This window comes from Nicotiana tomentosiformis, chromosome 8 (genome assembly GCF_000390325.3).
Source record: "Nicotiana tomentosiformis chromosome 8, ASM39032v3, whole genome shotgun sequence".
NCBI classification, from domain to species: Eukaryota; Viridiplantae; Streptophyta; class Magnoliopsida; order Solanales; family Solanaceae; genus Nicotiana; species Nicotiana tomentosiformis.
In genome coordinates, this window is record NC_090819.1 from 65,083,992 (window position 1) to 65,101,567 (window position 17,576).

The following is a 17,576-nucleotide window of genomic DNA, read 5'->3' on the forward strand; positions in this document are numbered from 1 at the left end:
CTAGGGCTGGGCATGGTCTACGGCCCAGCCCGACCACTTGACAACAGAAGTGCCTAGAAGGCACTTAAGGGTTTAGGGTTGCTACCCATGGGCACTCTGGTGGCCAAGTCAGCCCTAGCCCAACTTTTTGAGTCTACAATGATCCTTGGGGGCTTATAAATAGGAGGAGACCCCCACCTTTGGTAAGCAAGCAACCCACCAATAGATCTAGAAATTTCCAAAGTCCTAAGTGTACTACTAAGCATTTAAAGCTTTATATGAGTGTCCTAATGTCGTGTACTCCTTCAAGCATTGTGCTGAGAGTTGTGTTATAATACAAGTGCCAATTCCCTCACTAACCAAGCTTATTTTTGTAGATTTTGAGAAGAAGAAAAGGCTTCTTGTATTTCTGTGTGTGTTTACATCCATGAGCAAGGGAATTTATACAAAGCTCCTAATGCTAATTAAGGAAATAAAATAAATCTATACAATCAATCCAGCTATCAAATTAAATTAAATCAGAATAAAATCAGATTTCCTAAATATAATCAAATCTCCTGAGATCATGCTAATCAACACTCATAAATTAAGTCTCCTTGAATCATGCTAATCAACACTCCCCCTCAAGTTGGTGTAAAGATGTCGCACATGCCCAACTTGCAACTCAAAGTATGGCAAGTTCGCTTGTTGAGACTTTTGGTAAACACATCAACTATCTGTTTTTCCCATGGCACATGAAACAAACTCAAGACACCAGTTGTAACTTTTTCTTTGATGAAGTGTCGATCAATTTCTACATGCTTTGTTCGGTCACTAAGTTACTCGGACTCGGGTGCGGGTGTCCAACACTGGTGCAGATCCAATAGTCGGATCCTTCATGGTCTAAATTTTAGGATTCGAGGATACGGATCTAGGTACGGGTGCGGGAATTCGACAAAAATAAATTAAAAATCTAGAAATATAGCTATAGAGATATGCATAATTATGAGAGATTATATAGAAAATTTACGTGTAACTTGTGCCTTGTAGAGTGTAGTAACTGACTCATTTAGTTTTCAAGTTGTAGGCAAGCATGTAGACACTCTCCAAAATGGCATGATTCATTAATTTTCCTACAACTTGCACAACAAAGTATTAAAATGAGTTATTATAAACTTGTTGAAATATAACAAATAAAAGTTATAAAGAGATTTAGAGATGCAAAATAAATGAAACATACCTTTAGAAGTTAAAACTTGGAACTAAATAGACTAACATATATTCAAGAGTCACTAGTCAAAAGTTTTAAATAATTAGCTATTCAAATTAAGTTACTCAAATGACCACCAAAAAGTCTTACAGAAATTATAAGTTCACAAGTTCATAGACAAAAAATAAGTACACAGCATACACATTTAAATTACGCTAGACTTGTCACTTGAAACATTATGCATGAGTACATTATTCTATTCAAAGGTCATCTTCCTCAATCTCTTCAATGTCAACTTCTTGCGAATCTTGAACTTCCTCTTCAAAGAAGACTCCTTTTAGTTGAGGTTCGTCTATTGACAATTCAACTAGATCATTGATACTTTTATCAATATTAAAATAATCTCCACCTAAAACAACACCAAAATAAATTTAGAAGATTGTGAAAGGAATTTATCATACTAAAACATTACTCAAGAAATATCAAATAATGGATATGTATATATACGGATATACCTAAATCCCAATATTTGCTTGGACCACTTGTATACTTTTCCTTTCTTCGAGAGAGCAAGCGAAGATTATAATGGATAAAAACTAAATCTTCGGCTCTAGAAGTAACTAGCTTGTTTCTCTTGATGCTATGAATCAATGAAAAAGTACTTCAATTTCTCTCGCAACAAGATGAAGAAGCTGGCTGGGAAAGAAATTTGTAAGCCAAACTTTAAAAAAGTAGAGCATTTACACCATGGTTAGTCCACCAAAATAAAGGCTCCTCATACCCCATAGCATCAATCACATAGGCTCACCAAAGTAATCATTCCCACAACCAAATGCCCCATACTCCAAAGAAGCTTTCTTTAAATCATTCAGATCCTTGAAATATCTTTGAAAGCATTTGAGCCTATTTTGTGAAATCTCTATATCTTCATTAGGAGCAAGTATTCTTAACCCGTTGCTTTTACCTTTAAGCCATGACTCATGATAGTATTTCAGAACCAATAAATATGCCATGCAATGCAATGGAGTATTACTCTTATTCCACCTTGCCATAAGAATTCCTTGAATTGTAGCAAAAAAATTCGATTGACCGGTAATAAGATCTTTCCCCTCATGCTCAAATACAATCACCTTCACCTTTTCAATCATTGTATCCCACATATCGTAAATAAGGTACAATTTTGGACAATCAAGGTCGGAACTTCTAAGCATGGATACAATTGGCTCTGTACACCTCAACAAGTATTCAATAGTATCCCACCATTCATCATCCATCACAAGAGATTTTATTTCGCACGCTTTAGCTTCAATTACTTTATCTCCTTTATAATTCTTTCATTCGCCATCCATCACCATTTTTTCCAATGACGATTTAACTCTATGAATACGAGAAGTCATAATAATATGGGAAGCAAATCTTGTTTTCGCAACTTTCAACAAAGATAACTCCAAATACTTTTGGAAAATGGCAAGCGCCATGTCGTGATTCACCACAAAATTCTTTAAGCTACTCACTTGACCAATCAACTTTAATATCCATTCGCAATTTTTAAAGTGAGTTGATTTTTCTGAAGGTTGACACATACTTTTTAAAGCAAGATTCAAACAATGAACAACACATGGTGTCCAAAATATGTGCGGAAAAGTTTGCTCAACAATAGAACCGGCAAGCTTCATATTACCTGCATTATCAGTGATAACTTGGACAACATTCTTTGCATCGACATCTTCTATGGCTTTAATAAATAACTTAGCAATATATTCACCATCCTTAATAATCCCACTTGAATTGATTGATTTTAAGAATATTGGTCCGCCACTAGATGCTCCCATTATATTTATCAATGGTCGCCTTTTAATATCCGACCATCCATCCGAACAAATCGACAATTCTTTTCTTTTTCATGTATCTTTAATAGGTTGTAGTTTTCTATTTAATATGAGCCTTTTCTTGGGCCAAAAGAGTTGTTCTTAACCTATTAAAAGTTGGCGGAACATAACCAGGCAAAGAATTTGCTGCCAAAAACTCAAATTTTTTTTATAGTAAGGAGAAGTTGCAAGGTTAAATGATAAACCTGATGCGTAGAACATACGAGCCGCCAACTTGTCGGCAATGTTTCTGTTACAAATGTTAAAAGATTTGTCTAGTGCTCCACCATTTGAACTTTTTCTTTTTTTCAGTTGTGATAAGTCTGAGCCTTCTGGTAGAGATACATAATCTGCCTTTTTTTCTTGCATTCAGTTGTGCATCCGTTTTTTTTTTTTAGCTTCTTCGTTCTCCATCTTCAATGTTGCACATACTTCATGAGTAATCTCTTTGCATATAGCAATGCCATGACCAGAGATCTTTAGAAGATGCGCTTTAACTTTAGACTATGAACTCGTAACTTATTTATTGCAAAAATTACAAGACCACACTCTGTTTCCACCTCCATTAGGAGAAATTGAAAGAACCTTCACATGATTCCATAAGGGTTTGTCATCAAAATCTGATGCAACACTTGGTCTTGAAATGCCTTTTCCTTTTTATTTCACAGCTGTTGATGAAGCCATTTTAAGGGATATTGGGTGAAGAAAGTCGAGATGAAGCAGAGAGAGTGAGAGAATGGCTTCTTTGTCTATGTTCTTAGACAAGAAAATTCATTCAATGAGAAAAAAATATTCTGATGGGGAGTTTACGATGACAATAGTAGACTTATTGGACAGAAAATTCATTAAATAAACAAAAAGGTATTATGATGGGTGGAGTTTATGATGATAAATCACTTTTTGGAGAAGATAATTTACTTTGTACGCCACTTTTCATGGGATAGTAAAATATTGCATTAAATGATATTTGTACCATTTACTTTTATCATTTTAATTTGGAAATATTTTTTAATTTTAATAGAAATATAATTATTAATCAAACTCCAAACCCTAAACCCCAAAACTAAAACCTCAAACCCCAATCAAACATATATTTAGATTTCAAGTATTTCGATAGTTCATAACTTGTATTGATAGGAAGACTCAAATGATCTAACAAGAAGAGTTTCCTACTCTAGCCGATTAATGTGATTTGTCTGAAAGCTATATTACCTTAATCATGAATAATTAATTATATTTTAAGTATTTCAATAGCTCAATATTAATTAGCTCGATATTCTAGAACTTATATTGATAGAAAGAATCAAACAATCTAACAAGACGAGATCCCTAATATGATAGTGGATATATCTTGTTATCAGTCAAATTAGTCAGATAAAGTCAATCGTTATTTCCAATCAAACATATATTTAGATTTCAAGTGTTTCAATAGTTCATAACTTGTATTGATAGGAAGACTTAAATGATCTATCAAGAAGAGTTTCCTACTCTAGTCGATTAATGTGATTTGTCTGAAAGCTATATAACCTTAATCATGAATAATTAATTATATTTCAAGTATTTCAATAGCTCAATATTAATTGGTGGTTCGAATCAAATATAATATAAGAATATAAGTCTTTGAATAATTTTAATTTACTTTAACTTGTATAAATTAGGTGTTATTAAGTTCTCTCATTCTTTGTTTATTTTCTAAAATTCGCTAATATTCTTCTTTGTCATATTTCTAAAGTATTTCGATATTCTAGAACTTGTATTGATAGAAAAAATCAAACAATCTAACAAGACGGGATCCCTAATACGATAGTGGATATATCTTATTATCGGTCAAATTAGTGAGATAAAGTCAATCGTTATTTCCAATCAAACATCTATTTAGATTTCAAGTATTTCGATAGTTCATAACTTGTATTTGATAGGAAGAATCAAATGATCTAACAAGAAGAGTTCCCTAGTCAATTAATGTGATTTGTTTGAAAGCTATATAACATTAACCATGAATAATTAATTATATTTCAAGTATTTCGATAACTCAATATTAATTGGTGGTCCTAATCAAATATAATATAAGAATATTCTTCTTTGTCATTTTTTAAAATTATTTTAGCTCATTCTCAAATCATATAATTTATAATTAGTCTTAAAATATGTGTCACAACATAGCATATAGTGAAGAACTAAAGGGTCAATTCTATTATGTACAATTTATAAATTTTCATGATCTTCGCGCGAACGTAATTTTTGGTACAATTAAAACTGTAATTTTTATAAACTTAAAACTATTGAAGACATAGTAATGTTTATCTCATAAAGCAAGTGGCAGAATATTAGCAAACATATCAACTAATAAAGTAGTCAATTCCTAATTAGTCTAAGTCTTCTTTTTCCTTATTCTCTGCATCGTTGTCTTCTTCTTTGTCTAGTCTAAGTCTTTTTCTTCCTTATTCTCTGCATCGTTGTCTTCTTCTTCTTCTTCCCCAACAAATATTTTTCCATGTCTCTGCTTTTTTCCAGTAGAACAAGACCCATTCGAGCCCTCCCCAATAAGCCTCAGTCCAGTAGTCCACCACCCATCTTCAACTTCTCTGCCCTAAAACAATACTGGAGCTCTTGATTTCAGAAACCTGCAGCATGAACAAGAAGATTGATCAAGACAAAAAGTTTCAAAAGGACTAGTATAAATTACTACATAGCAGCGAAATTGAAGGTATTTCGTTTCCCATCTCTTCAAATCTTTACTTAGGGAAATCAATTCTCAAACTTTTCCTCAAAAGTTTGGTCAACACACCGATCTCATTTGACCGGATCCGACCCAGATCCCATACCTTTACCCGTGTCAGTGTCGTGTCGACACGGGTATGACACTCAAAATGCCGAGTCCGAGTAACTTAGTTCGGTCACGCTGGACTGGATTATGAGCTATACTTATGGAAGCCTTATTGTCACAGTACAAGAAAAGTTTTCCTTTTTCAGACAATCTCAATTCCTGTAGTAGCTTTTGTAGCCAAAGTAGTTCGCAAACACTCCGGGCCATAGCTCTATATTCTGCCTCCACACTTGATCTAGCAACTACACTTTACTTCTTGCTTCTCCAAGTAACCAAGTTTCCTCCTACGTGTGTACAGTAACTGGATGTTGATCTTCTGTAATCGACAGATCCAACCCAATCCGCGTCTGTAAAGGTTTCTATTTGGAGGTGATCTTGTTTGGAGAAAAGTAGACATTTCCCAGGAGCAGACTTTAGATACCATAAAATGTGAAAGACAGCTTGCATATGAGGATCTGGGGGATCATGCATGAACTGACTCACCACGCTAACTGAATAGGCTATGCCTGGTCTAGTATGGGAGAGATAAATGAGTCTTCCAACCAGCCTCTGATATCTCTCCTTATCAACTGATTCTCCAACTCCGCTTTGTAACTTGTAATTACTTTTTTTTTTTTTCGGGATGGTAACAAATCCAATATATTAATAAATCATCAACACAAATTTTGTACTGGAACCAAGATTACATCAAGAAGAGTTAGGACAAAAACAAAACTTAAACTTCTTCCTTCTTCTTACAAGGAGCCTAAGACTTCTATGATTGAATCCTGGTCATCTATATATTCTGCTTTACACCAAAAACTAATAAGAAGAATGCAATTCATTTTGATCTTCTGTACAGGGCTACTTGTATCTTCAAAACACCTTGCATTCCTCTGCTTCCAAATTGTCCACCAAATGGCTGCTGAGATAATTTTTCATCTATTTTTATTAGATGTAGAGCTCCCCCGTGTTCCAGCTAGACAAAAGTTCATAGGTTCTTCCTGGCATTGTCCATCGGATACCCCTGATGTTAATGAACGACTCCCACATCTGTCTTGTCACTCTACAATGTAGAAACAAATGGCTAATTGTCTCTGCATCTTGGCCACACAAATAACATCTAGAACAGATTAATAACCCTCTTCTCACAAGGTTTTCTTGAGTGAGTACTGCTTCTTTTGCCACCAACCAAGTAAAGCATGCCACTTTATATGGTATTTTGACTTTCCATATATGCTTTCAAGGCCATAGGCTAAGTCGAGATCCTACCAGATTCAAATTTTTATAAGCTGATCCTACTGTAAACCTCCCGCTGCTATGTTTCTGCCATACTAGAGTGTCGTCCCCCTCTTGTAATCCTCTGCATTGTTCCAAAGTATTGTAAAATTCTGTTATTGTAGTTAGTTCCCAGTCTTGTAACAATCTTCTGAATGTCAAGTTCCATCCTTCAGTACCCCATAACTCTTTAACTATTGCCCCTTGTTGCTGATTCAGAGTAAAAATATCAGAGAACAAATTCTTCAAACTTCCAACTCCTAGCCAGTTGTCCTCCCAAAATAACGTTTTCCTTCCATCCCTCGCATTAAGACTTAGATCATGAAAAAGGTTTGGCCGCAAGTTCCTGATTGATCTCCATAGACTAATTCCATAAGGGTTCTTCACCTCTTTGGTCATCCAAAACCCTTCTTTACTATATTTTGCCTTTATCACTGTGAGAAAGCACGGGAGAAACTATTATTGATTATCTAAAGTGTTGTCAAACGCCCTATTTATATACAATGATTACATAATACTATCTACTTCCCGATGTGGGACACTATACATGACTAACTACATAACACTCCTCCTCAAGCAGGTGCATATAAATTATATGTACCGAGCTTGTTACAGATGTAACTAATACGAGAACCAGTAAGAGACTTAGTGAAAATATCTGCTAGCTGATCATTCGACTTCCAAAATTTTGTAACAATATCTCCTGAGAAACTCTCATAAAGTGACAGTCAATCTCAATGTGTTTAGTCCTCTCATGGAATACCGGATTTGACGCAATATGAAGAGCAGCTTGATTATCACACACCAGTTCCATCTTGCTGATTTCTCTGAATTTCAACTCCTTGAGCAACTGCTTGACCCAAACTAGTTCACACCTTGCCATAGTCATGGCCTGATATTCGGCTTCGGCGCTAGATCGAGCAACTACATTCTGTTTCTTGCTCTTCCAAGAGACCAAATTACCTCCTACTAGAACACAATATCCAGACGTGAACGTCTATCAGAAGGTGAGGAGCCCAATCAGCATCTGTGTACCCAACAATGTGCTTTAGATTCCCATTTGCTGCTTTAGATTCCTCTTCTGCATTAAATCTATCCGTCCCATGATCCTTTCCCCCCATTGAAGAGTCAAAATTTTAAGGTAATATTATTTGATGTGTATCTACCAATTGTGAAATCATTAAAGTTCCCAGTCCACTCTTCGAGTAGTTGGCGGTGGGCCAAAACTTGTGTATGTTGAGGGAATGTTGGAACTTGGACTCTATTCTGGAACTTCCAGAAAATGAAATTTTATTAAAATATTGGAACAACGTAAGAACTTGGCTCTGAGATTTCTTCCTGGTCCAACACTGTTGTTAGTCGATGAATCTGCTTACTAACTGATAGTACACTGTATTGAAAATTATGCAAGTTTCCTTGTGGATAATAGCAACAAGTTGGAATTAAGGCTAAGTTGTGCTGGTACCCTTACACTAGGTGTTTTTCCGTCCTTTTAGCTTGTTTTGAGATTTGTCAGTAGAAAATGTAGAGAACCTTTAGTATTAAAGGAACCACTAATTTGTTTGAAAAGACAAATTATTGAGTATTGGATTAAAATGGGTCCAAATGAAATGGTGTACAATGCATACGAGGATTCATATAGCTGACTTAAACTATTTTGTGATTGAGGCATAGTAATAGTAGTGATCATTCTTTTTTGACATGCCGGTAAAAAAAAAGGAAAAAGAGGGAACGTCACAATAAAATTTTGAAACAGCATCATACTGCCATTTTGAGAGCTCTTAGAAACAGCTTTAGAAGCATGCATCAAAGTGCCAAATCTGCATCATTTCCAAGTTACAACCACTTAAAAATTTTCTTTTTGGTGTTTTGCAGACAATTGATGACAGCTTTAAATATGTAACTAATTAATTCATGTACACAAGTTATTTGAAGATTGATTAATACAAACTACTCATAACTCCCTTATCGAGGTTTCTCATGGCGTTTGGATAGAGATACTGTCTTTTCTTTGCTAGCGCTGCTGAAAACAGTAAGAAAAAGGAAGGAGAACAGATGCTGAAAATTCACAGAACGAACGAAGTTTTGTAAGGGGAGAAATTTCGAAATTTAGTTATAAGTAATGAAAATATCAAGTTAAAAACAACTTCAGACACAAGCGCCAGTGATGAAATTAAATTACATCAGATTCAGTGAAAACAGAGAACTGATGAGGAAAGGGATGTGGAGAGAGGTGCTGGACGCTAGTCAGGATGAATGTGCTGCTTTGCCACAAGTGGGTATGGCAATGACAGTGGCAAAAGCGAGGTTACTATATTTTCATGCCTCTTTCATGCCTTTTGGAGAGGGAGAGGGAGAGAGGGGGAGGGGGAGGGTTATCAAAGGCAAAATGCCTTAGCTGGTTGCATGTACTTTCAAGTTTATGTTTTTTTAGCTTTTAACTTTTAACTGTTGAACTCCATTTGACAATGTACCTTAACAATATTTTGTAGAAAACTTATTCTAGTACATGGGAACATTGTCACATATTTGCACGTGATAAAGTCTAATCGACCAAAAGTCATCCGAAGCTTTTTATATGTTGAGAAGATCATAAAAATCAACGTCTAAAAGTATTAACAGTTCTCATGATTTTCTTACGACAAAAGTGAAATGAATGGCATTGAGCGGATTCCGCTTTTCCCCAGGTTTCCTTCATTATACAAGGATCCCTCTTTACTATTAAAAAACTTCCTATATTATGAGAAGGCAAAGTAAGGAAGAAGTGTACCGCTGGTCTAGAAGAGTAATGTGTCATAAATGGATGACAATTAGTTTCATTTGAAAAATCAAGTGAAAAGGGCACGCATGGGAAAGACACCCATTTGGTTTGTATCGAACATGGTTTTCGAGTGGAGGCTAACTGGTGTTGCAGCCAAACATTATTGCAATGCCCTCGATTTGGTGTACACGCATAATTTTGTTAAACATCTGAAATATGTGGTTAATTACTTGGACATTTCTTCTCAGGTGTTAAAGAATTTCCTTGATAGTGCTGAGCCTGAACTCAAGTCTCTCACTACTCTTTATATTGAAGTGGTTAGTTTTCGTGCATTCATTATGTCATATTTTTAATACTCCTTGAAGTTTGAGCCATGTCATGTTTGCTCATTGTTCTATCTCGTAAATCTACAGGGAAGGAGTGCAGACTCCCTGTCCCTGTATTTTGGCGAGGATCCAGCTCGATGCCCCTTTGAGCAAGGTTAGAAATACATATGATATAATTTTCTTTCTGTGTTATGAGTCATCTGGTGAGATTTCTGGAAAAGAAAAAAATAGTCTTGTAGCTGTTTGGTGCAACACTTGGTAATATAGCTATTTCAGTAGGGGTTATCAGTGAAACAATTTTTTTTAGTAGTTTAAGCCTTTAATATGAAGACTATGTGATGCACAGTGTATGTCTCTTTCCTATGATCCGTTGTCAGGTTGATGCCACCCTTCTTTCCTTTTTGTCTTTTGTAGCATCTGTTTGGTGCATATTGCCATTGGCTAGATTTTTCGAATTGCATTTGTCCTGGGGATCTTGTTTAGGTCATGTACCATTTAGATCAAGAGTTGTATGTTCAACCAATGTGAAAATTGCTTCAACAGATTTCTCCTAGTGTAGCAACTTCCTTAACCAGGCATATCTATAAATAGCATTTTGATCTACGTGACAAATTTTGACGGTCTTCATATATCTTTTAGTGTGAGTGATGCATATTTGTACTTTCTGGATGCAGTGACACAGATTTTGGTGGTCTTCACCAAGATGTTTAAAAAATCACGCCACGAGTGTAATATGACCAAATTTTCATGACATTTGTCATGATATAATCATTTGCCATGACATAATATCCATTATAACAAATTTGTGGTTTATGACATTTGCCATGACATAATATCCATTATAACAAATTTGTGGTTCATGACATTTGCCATGACATAATATCCATTATTAGGCCAAGGATTTCTTGCTATAAATTGAGGAGTTTCTCCTCATTTGAAAATACACCAATTCAAGAGCTTTTCACTCTTGTCTTTCTTTCTCCTCCTTTATTTCATTATAAAGTATTTTGTAAGAGAGTGAGTGTTGGGAAACACTTGTGTGAACCATTTCTTTGGAGTGATCTTGTGAGGTTATTCTCTTGGGGTATTTGGGATTAATTAGAGTATTTACTCTAATTTTGTACTCTTGTTGGTATAGTAAATTGCTCCTCTCCGCTTGTGGACGTAGGTCACCTTGACTGAACCACGTTAAATTTGTGTCTTGTTTATCTTCTTTAATTGCCGTTATTATCAACTTTCATTATCTTTGTTATTGTCATTATACCGTTGTTTGGCTAAATTCTGCACTACTCGGATTTTCCGATCCTAACAAGTTGGTATCAGAGTCAGATCTAACCGGGTTTGTTTAAAAAGCCAAAATGACTATAACAAAGTCTTATGTTGAGAAATTTGACCGAAGTGCAAACTTCGGAATGTGGCAATTAAAGATGGAAACTATCCTAATTCAGGATGGCTTAGATTTGGCACTACAAAGAAAGGAGAAGATGCCAGATAAAATGACGGACGAGGAGTTTGCCGTCATAGATAAAAAGACAAAAGCATGTATTATTTTAAATATTTCAAATGAGGTTTTGCGTGAAGTTGCAACAGAAAGTTCAGCCAAAAGCATATGGGAAAAGCTTAAAACTCTATATATGAAAAGAACAGTAGAAAACAGGCATTACCTAAAGCAAAAACTCTACACTTTTCGTATGGCTGAAGGCACCTCTATACTTACACATCTTGATACTTTTAATTCTCCTCTTATGGATTTAAGTAACATAGATGCTGAAATTAAAGATGAGGATCAAGCTGTGTTATTGCTTGTTTCCTTACCCCAGTTGTTTAAACATATAAGAGATACTATGCTTTATAGAAAAGATAATATCTCTTATAAAGATATCAAATCTATTTTGAAATCAAAAGAACAAATAGATAGAGATATTATTGGGAAAACTAGTGGGAACCAAGGGGAATGCTTATTCATAAGAGGTAGATCCAATAAGAAAGATTCAAGTAGTGAGAAACCTATATCAAGGTCAAAATCCAGATACAGAAATGTCATGTGCAAATATTGTCATAAGAAAGGTCATATTATTTCTGAATGCTTTAAATTGAAAAACAAAGAAAAGCATACAAAAAATAAAAATGAGCACAAAAATACTAAAATTGCCGAAGCAAATATAGTTGCTGATGAGACTGAGGGAACTATTTTTTTAGCAACTAATAATAGTTTCAAATCTAACAATGAGTGAATTTTAGATTCGCGTTGTTCTTATCATATGTGTCCCAGTCGGGATTTATTTACCACATATGAATCTATTGGAGGTGGAGTTGTCTTGATAGGCAACAATGCTGTCTGCAAAGTTATTGGAAAAGGTACAGTCCGAATCAAAATGCACGATGATGTGATGAGAACTCTCATCGATGTTAGACATATTCCTGACTTGAAGAAAAATTTCATCTCTTTGGGCACTCTAGAATCTCTTGGGTGCAAGTACACAGGTGAAGGTGGAGTTCTGAAAATTTCTCATGGTGCTCTTGTGATCATGAAAATACAAAGATCTGGTACGTTGTATACTCTTTTGGGATCTACTGTTACAGGTGCTGCTGCAGTTTCAATATCAGATAAATCAGATTCTGACATCACCAAATTGTGGCATATGCGATTGGGGCATATGAGTGAAAAAGGTCTTTCCATCCTCAGTAAAAGAGGTCTCTTATGTGGCCAAAGTACCAGAAATATGGAGTTCTGTGAACATTGTGTGTTCGGGAAGCAGAAAAGAGTCAGCTTCAAATCTCCAGCGATTCATAGAACAAAAGGTACTTTGGATTACATTCATTCAGATCTTTAGGGTCCTTCACGTACCCCATCAAAAGGTAGTGCCAGGTATATGTTAACTTTCGTTGATGATTATTCAAGGAAAGTTTGGGTTTATTTCCTAAAAAATAAAAGTGATGTTTTCTTAAATTTCAAACAATGGAAAATTTTGATTGAGAAGCAAACAGGAAAATAGGTTAAGCGGCTTAGGACAGATAATGACTTGGAATTTTGTAATGATGAATTCAACAAATTTTGCAAGAATGAAGGAATTGCTCGATATCGTACTATGAGAATGACACCTCAGCAAAATGGTATGGTAGAAAGGATGAATAGAACTCTTTTTGAAAGGGCTCGTTGCATGATTTCAAATGTTTGGTTGACAAACGCCTTTTAGGCAGAAGTTATCTCTACAGTTGTATATCGTCAACTGAGCTCCTTCTGCACCTTTGAATTTTAAGACTCCAGAGGAAATGTGGTCAGGTACTCTGCTAATTATTCTGATTTAAAGATATTTGGTTGCCCTTCATACATGCATGTAAATAATGGAAAATTAGAGTCAAGGGCTAAAAAGTGTATTTTCCTTGGGTATGCATCTGGGGTGAAAGGATATCGACTATGGTATTTTGATCCCACGGCACCAAAATTTATAATTAGCAGAGATGTAACCTTTGATGAATACTCTATGTTACATTCTAGAAAAGAGTCTTCTAGTTCTTGTAATACAGATAAAGGAAAGAGTACACATAACCAGGTGGAGATTGAGATTGGCATTCCTTCTGAGCCAAGCTCATCAACTTTGGAGCAAAATACAGTTGAAACTCCTGAAGTTGAGACAGAAGCTGAAATTCCTGAAGTTGAGACTCCTGAAGTTGAACCAGAAGAAGAGGAGTATGCTATAGCCAAACATAGACCAAGAAGAGAAGGTAAACAACCATTAAGGTTTGGAGATTATGTTGCATTTACTTTTTCAGTTGCACAGGAAATTGAAGAAATTGGAGAACCATCAAAATATTCGGAAGCAGTTTCTGGTGCTGACTCAGCCAAGTGGCTGATTGTAATGAATGAAGAAATTGAGTCTCTCCACAAAAATGGTACTTGGTCTCTTGTGAAGCCGCTATTAGAAAAAAGAATTGTTGGTTGCAAATGGGTCTTCAAGAAAAAGGATGGCATTCCAGTGGTTGAAGATGCGAGGTATAAGGCACGATTAGTTGCAAAGGGCTATAGTCAGGTACAAGGAGTTGATTTTAATGATATTTTCTTACCCGTTATTAAACATAGCTCTATTCGTGTCTTGCTTTCCTTCGTTGCCATGTATGATTTGGAATTAGAACAACTTGATGTTAAGACAGCTTTCTTACACGGCGAACTTGAGGAACAAATATACATGCATCAACCCTTAGGATTTGAAATTGAAGGAAAAGAAGATCATGTTTGCTTGTTGAAGAAATCCTTGTACGGATTAAAGCAGTCTCCAAGACAATGGTATAAAAGGTTTGATTCCTTTATGTTGGGTCATGGTTATTCGAGGAACATGTATGATAGTTGTGTTTACTTTCGGAAATTAAATGATGGTTCATTTGTGTACCTATTATTATATGTTGATGACATGTTCATTGCTGCTAAGGATTTAACAGAAATTTACAATTTGAAAAGTCAGCTGAAAAGTGAATTTGAGATGAAAGATTTGGGAGCAACTAAGAAAATCCTTGGCATGGAGATCAAAAGAGATCGAAAAGCCAACAGGCTATTTCTGACCCAGAATAAGTACTTGGAGAAAGTCTTGGAGAGGTTTGGCATGAAATATGCTAAACCAGTTAGTACCCCTCTTGCTGCTCATTTTAAGTTATCAGCTACTCAGTCCCCGCAGTCAGAGGAAGAGGAGAGGTACATGGCAAAAGTTCCTTATTCCAGTGCAGTCGGTAGTACTATATATGCAATGGTTTGTACACGTCCAGATATTTCACAAGCAGTGAGCGTGATAAGCCGGTATATGGCTTGCCCTGGTAAAGCACATTGGCATGCTGTGAAATGGATTCTCAGATACTTGCGAGGTACTTCAAACACATGTTTGGAGTTTGGGAGAAATACTAACACTTTGGTTGGTTTTGTAGACTCAGATTATGCAAGTGATCTTGACAAAAGAAGATCACTGACAGGCTATGTATTTTGCATTGGTGGTTGCGCTATTAGTTGGAAAGCTATATTACAATATGTAGTAGCTTTATCTACTACCGAAATAGAATATATGGCAGTGACCGAGGCGATCAAAGAAGCTTTATGGTTGAATGGTCTATTTGCGAAACTCAGTTTACACCAAGGTGGTATTACCATTTTCTGTGATAGTCAAAGTGCCATTCACTTGAATAAAGATCAAATGTATCATGAGAGGACGAAGCACATTGATATAAAGTATCATTTTATCCAAGAAACCATTGCTGAAGGAAAAGTCTTTGTTCAGAAGATCAACACTAGAGATAATCCTGCTGACATGTTCACAAAACCTCTTCCAGTATCCAAGTTCAAGCTTTGCCTGAACTTGATTGGCATTTATGAAGAATGATTTTGACCATTGGGGTTTTTGCGGAGAAGGTGGAGCAAATTTACTATATATAAGTCGAAATTAGGCCAAGGTGAAGATTGGTAATATGGCCAAATTTTCATGACATTTGCCATGACATAATATCCATTATAACAAATTTGTGGTTCATGACATTTGTCATGACATAATATCCATTATAATAAATTTGTGGATCATGATATTTTTCATGACATAATATCCATTATTAGGCCAATGATTTCTTGCTATAAATAGAGGAGTTTCTCCTCATTTGAAAACACACAAATTCAAGAGTTTTTCACTCGTCTTTCTTTCTCCTCCTTTATTTTATTATAGAGTATTTTGTAAGAGAGTGAGTGTTGGGAAACACTTATGTGAACTATTTCTTTGGAGTGATCTTGTAAGGTTATTCTCTTGGGTTATTTGAGTTTAATTAAAGTATTTACTCTAATTTTGTACTCTTGCTGGTATAGTAAATTGCTCCTCTCCGCTTGTGGACGTAGGTCACCTTGACTGAACCACGTTAAATTTGTGTCTTCTTTAATTGCCGTTATTATCAACTTCTATTGTCTTTGTTATTTTCATTATACCGTTGTTTGACTAAATTCCGTACTACCCGGGTTTCCCGATCCTAACAATGAGAATGAACAGCAAGCTGATGCTGAAAGGAAGAAATTGGAAAAGGAAGCCTTGAAGGAACAAGCAGCCGCTAGTTCTTCTGGAAAGAAAGAAGTTGATGCTGATCGAATAAAATTAAACTTTCGAAATCAGTTACACGCTGTATGATCAGTTCAAATTGACCGAGCTTACTATACTCCATAAGCCGGCAGAGTGTATACGGAGAACAGTTCATAATCGGGTAAAAACGATTTACATTCTTGATGATAGGAGCATTGGAAGGCTTTGCTCAAACAAGCTGATGCCACTGTACTTCAGTGTTAAGTTTTATAGTTAGTTATATATGTACATAATTACCATAGTTTTATTGGCATTTTTCTTGCCATGTAGAATCGCGCCGCGCTGCCATGATTACTCCAATTTTGTATCCAGAAGTAAAAAATTGACAGACCTCAAAATTCGAGAGGTTTCCAAGTTGTACATATTGAAGTTCCATATCTGTGTATATGTATTTAAAGGTGATTGATTTTTACTATAAGCTGTATTTCATGGCAATGGAAGTTTTAAAAAATGATGATGATGGAAAAAAGGATCATTTCATAAAATTTATTGATAGATCTTTTAATTTGTTAGTAGATTTGTAATATGATCCAAGTTGAGATGATGAATTCAAACACTATTCAAATTTCAAGTTTTCCTTTATCCACACAGATCTTAGTAATGAAGTGACATCTATAACGGTTGGACGTAGGGTTGTGCATAATACCAAATTACCGTATCGAAACCTAAAATTTTGTTATTCGGTATGGTATTTGGTCTAAATTTAAAAAAAATTAGTATGGTATTTGGTATTTTAAAATGAAATACCGAAACACCGATAGCGTACCAAAATATATATTATATTACACAATACACATTTTATTAATTATAACATAAGTATAAGAAATCTAAAATTTTACTATCCTTTATTCCCTAAATTCATCAATTAACTCTAAGCAAGTAATAAGACATATCTCTAAGTTTTCTTTCTCTAGGTTGGTATATGCTGGTTTTGGACAAAACTTTTATCAACAAACGTTTTTAGTTTTGTACTTTTGAGTACTTTAATTAAGAATATTACCGTCTATGACTCTATGCACTAGTTAGTATTCAAACCGAATAAACCGAAGTTACCGAACCGAATAAACCAAAACCGAAAGGAGAAAAATCGAATCATACCAAATTTAATTAGGTACAGTATTGGTATAGCATTTTACGAAATCGAATACCAAAAATACCGAACCAAAATATCTAAATACCGTACCGACCGACGAACAACCCTAGTATTTCAACTTTACGGAGGCCACGAGTCTCTGGAGTTACATTTTCACATGCTGTCATGCTTGCTTTGC

The 17,576-nt window shown here is 35.3% G+C and overlaps 1 long non-coding RNA gene across 1 annotated transcript; it reads left to right on the forward strand.

Annotated features, from left to right (window-relative positions):
• Window positions 1-10,099: 10,099 nt before the first annotated feature.
• Window positions 10,100-10,934, forward strand: LOC104096880 (uncharacterized). Its single transcript, XR_004507171.2, has 3 exons — window positions 10,100-10,198; window positions 10,295-10,361; window positions 10,882-10,934. It is a non-coding gene; the product is annotated as an uncharacterized lncRNA (long non-coding RNA).
• Window positions 10,935-17,576: the final 6,642 nt, after the last annotated feature.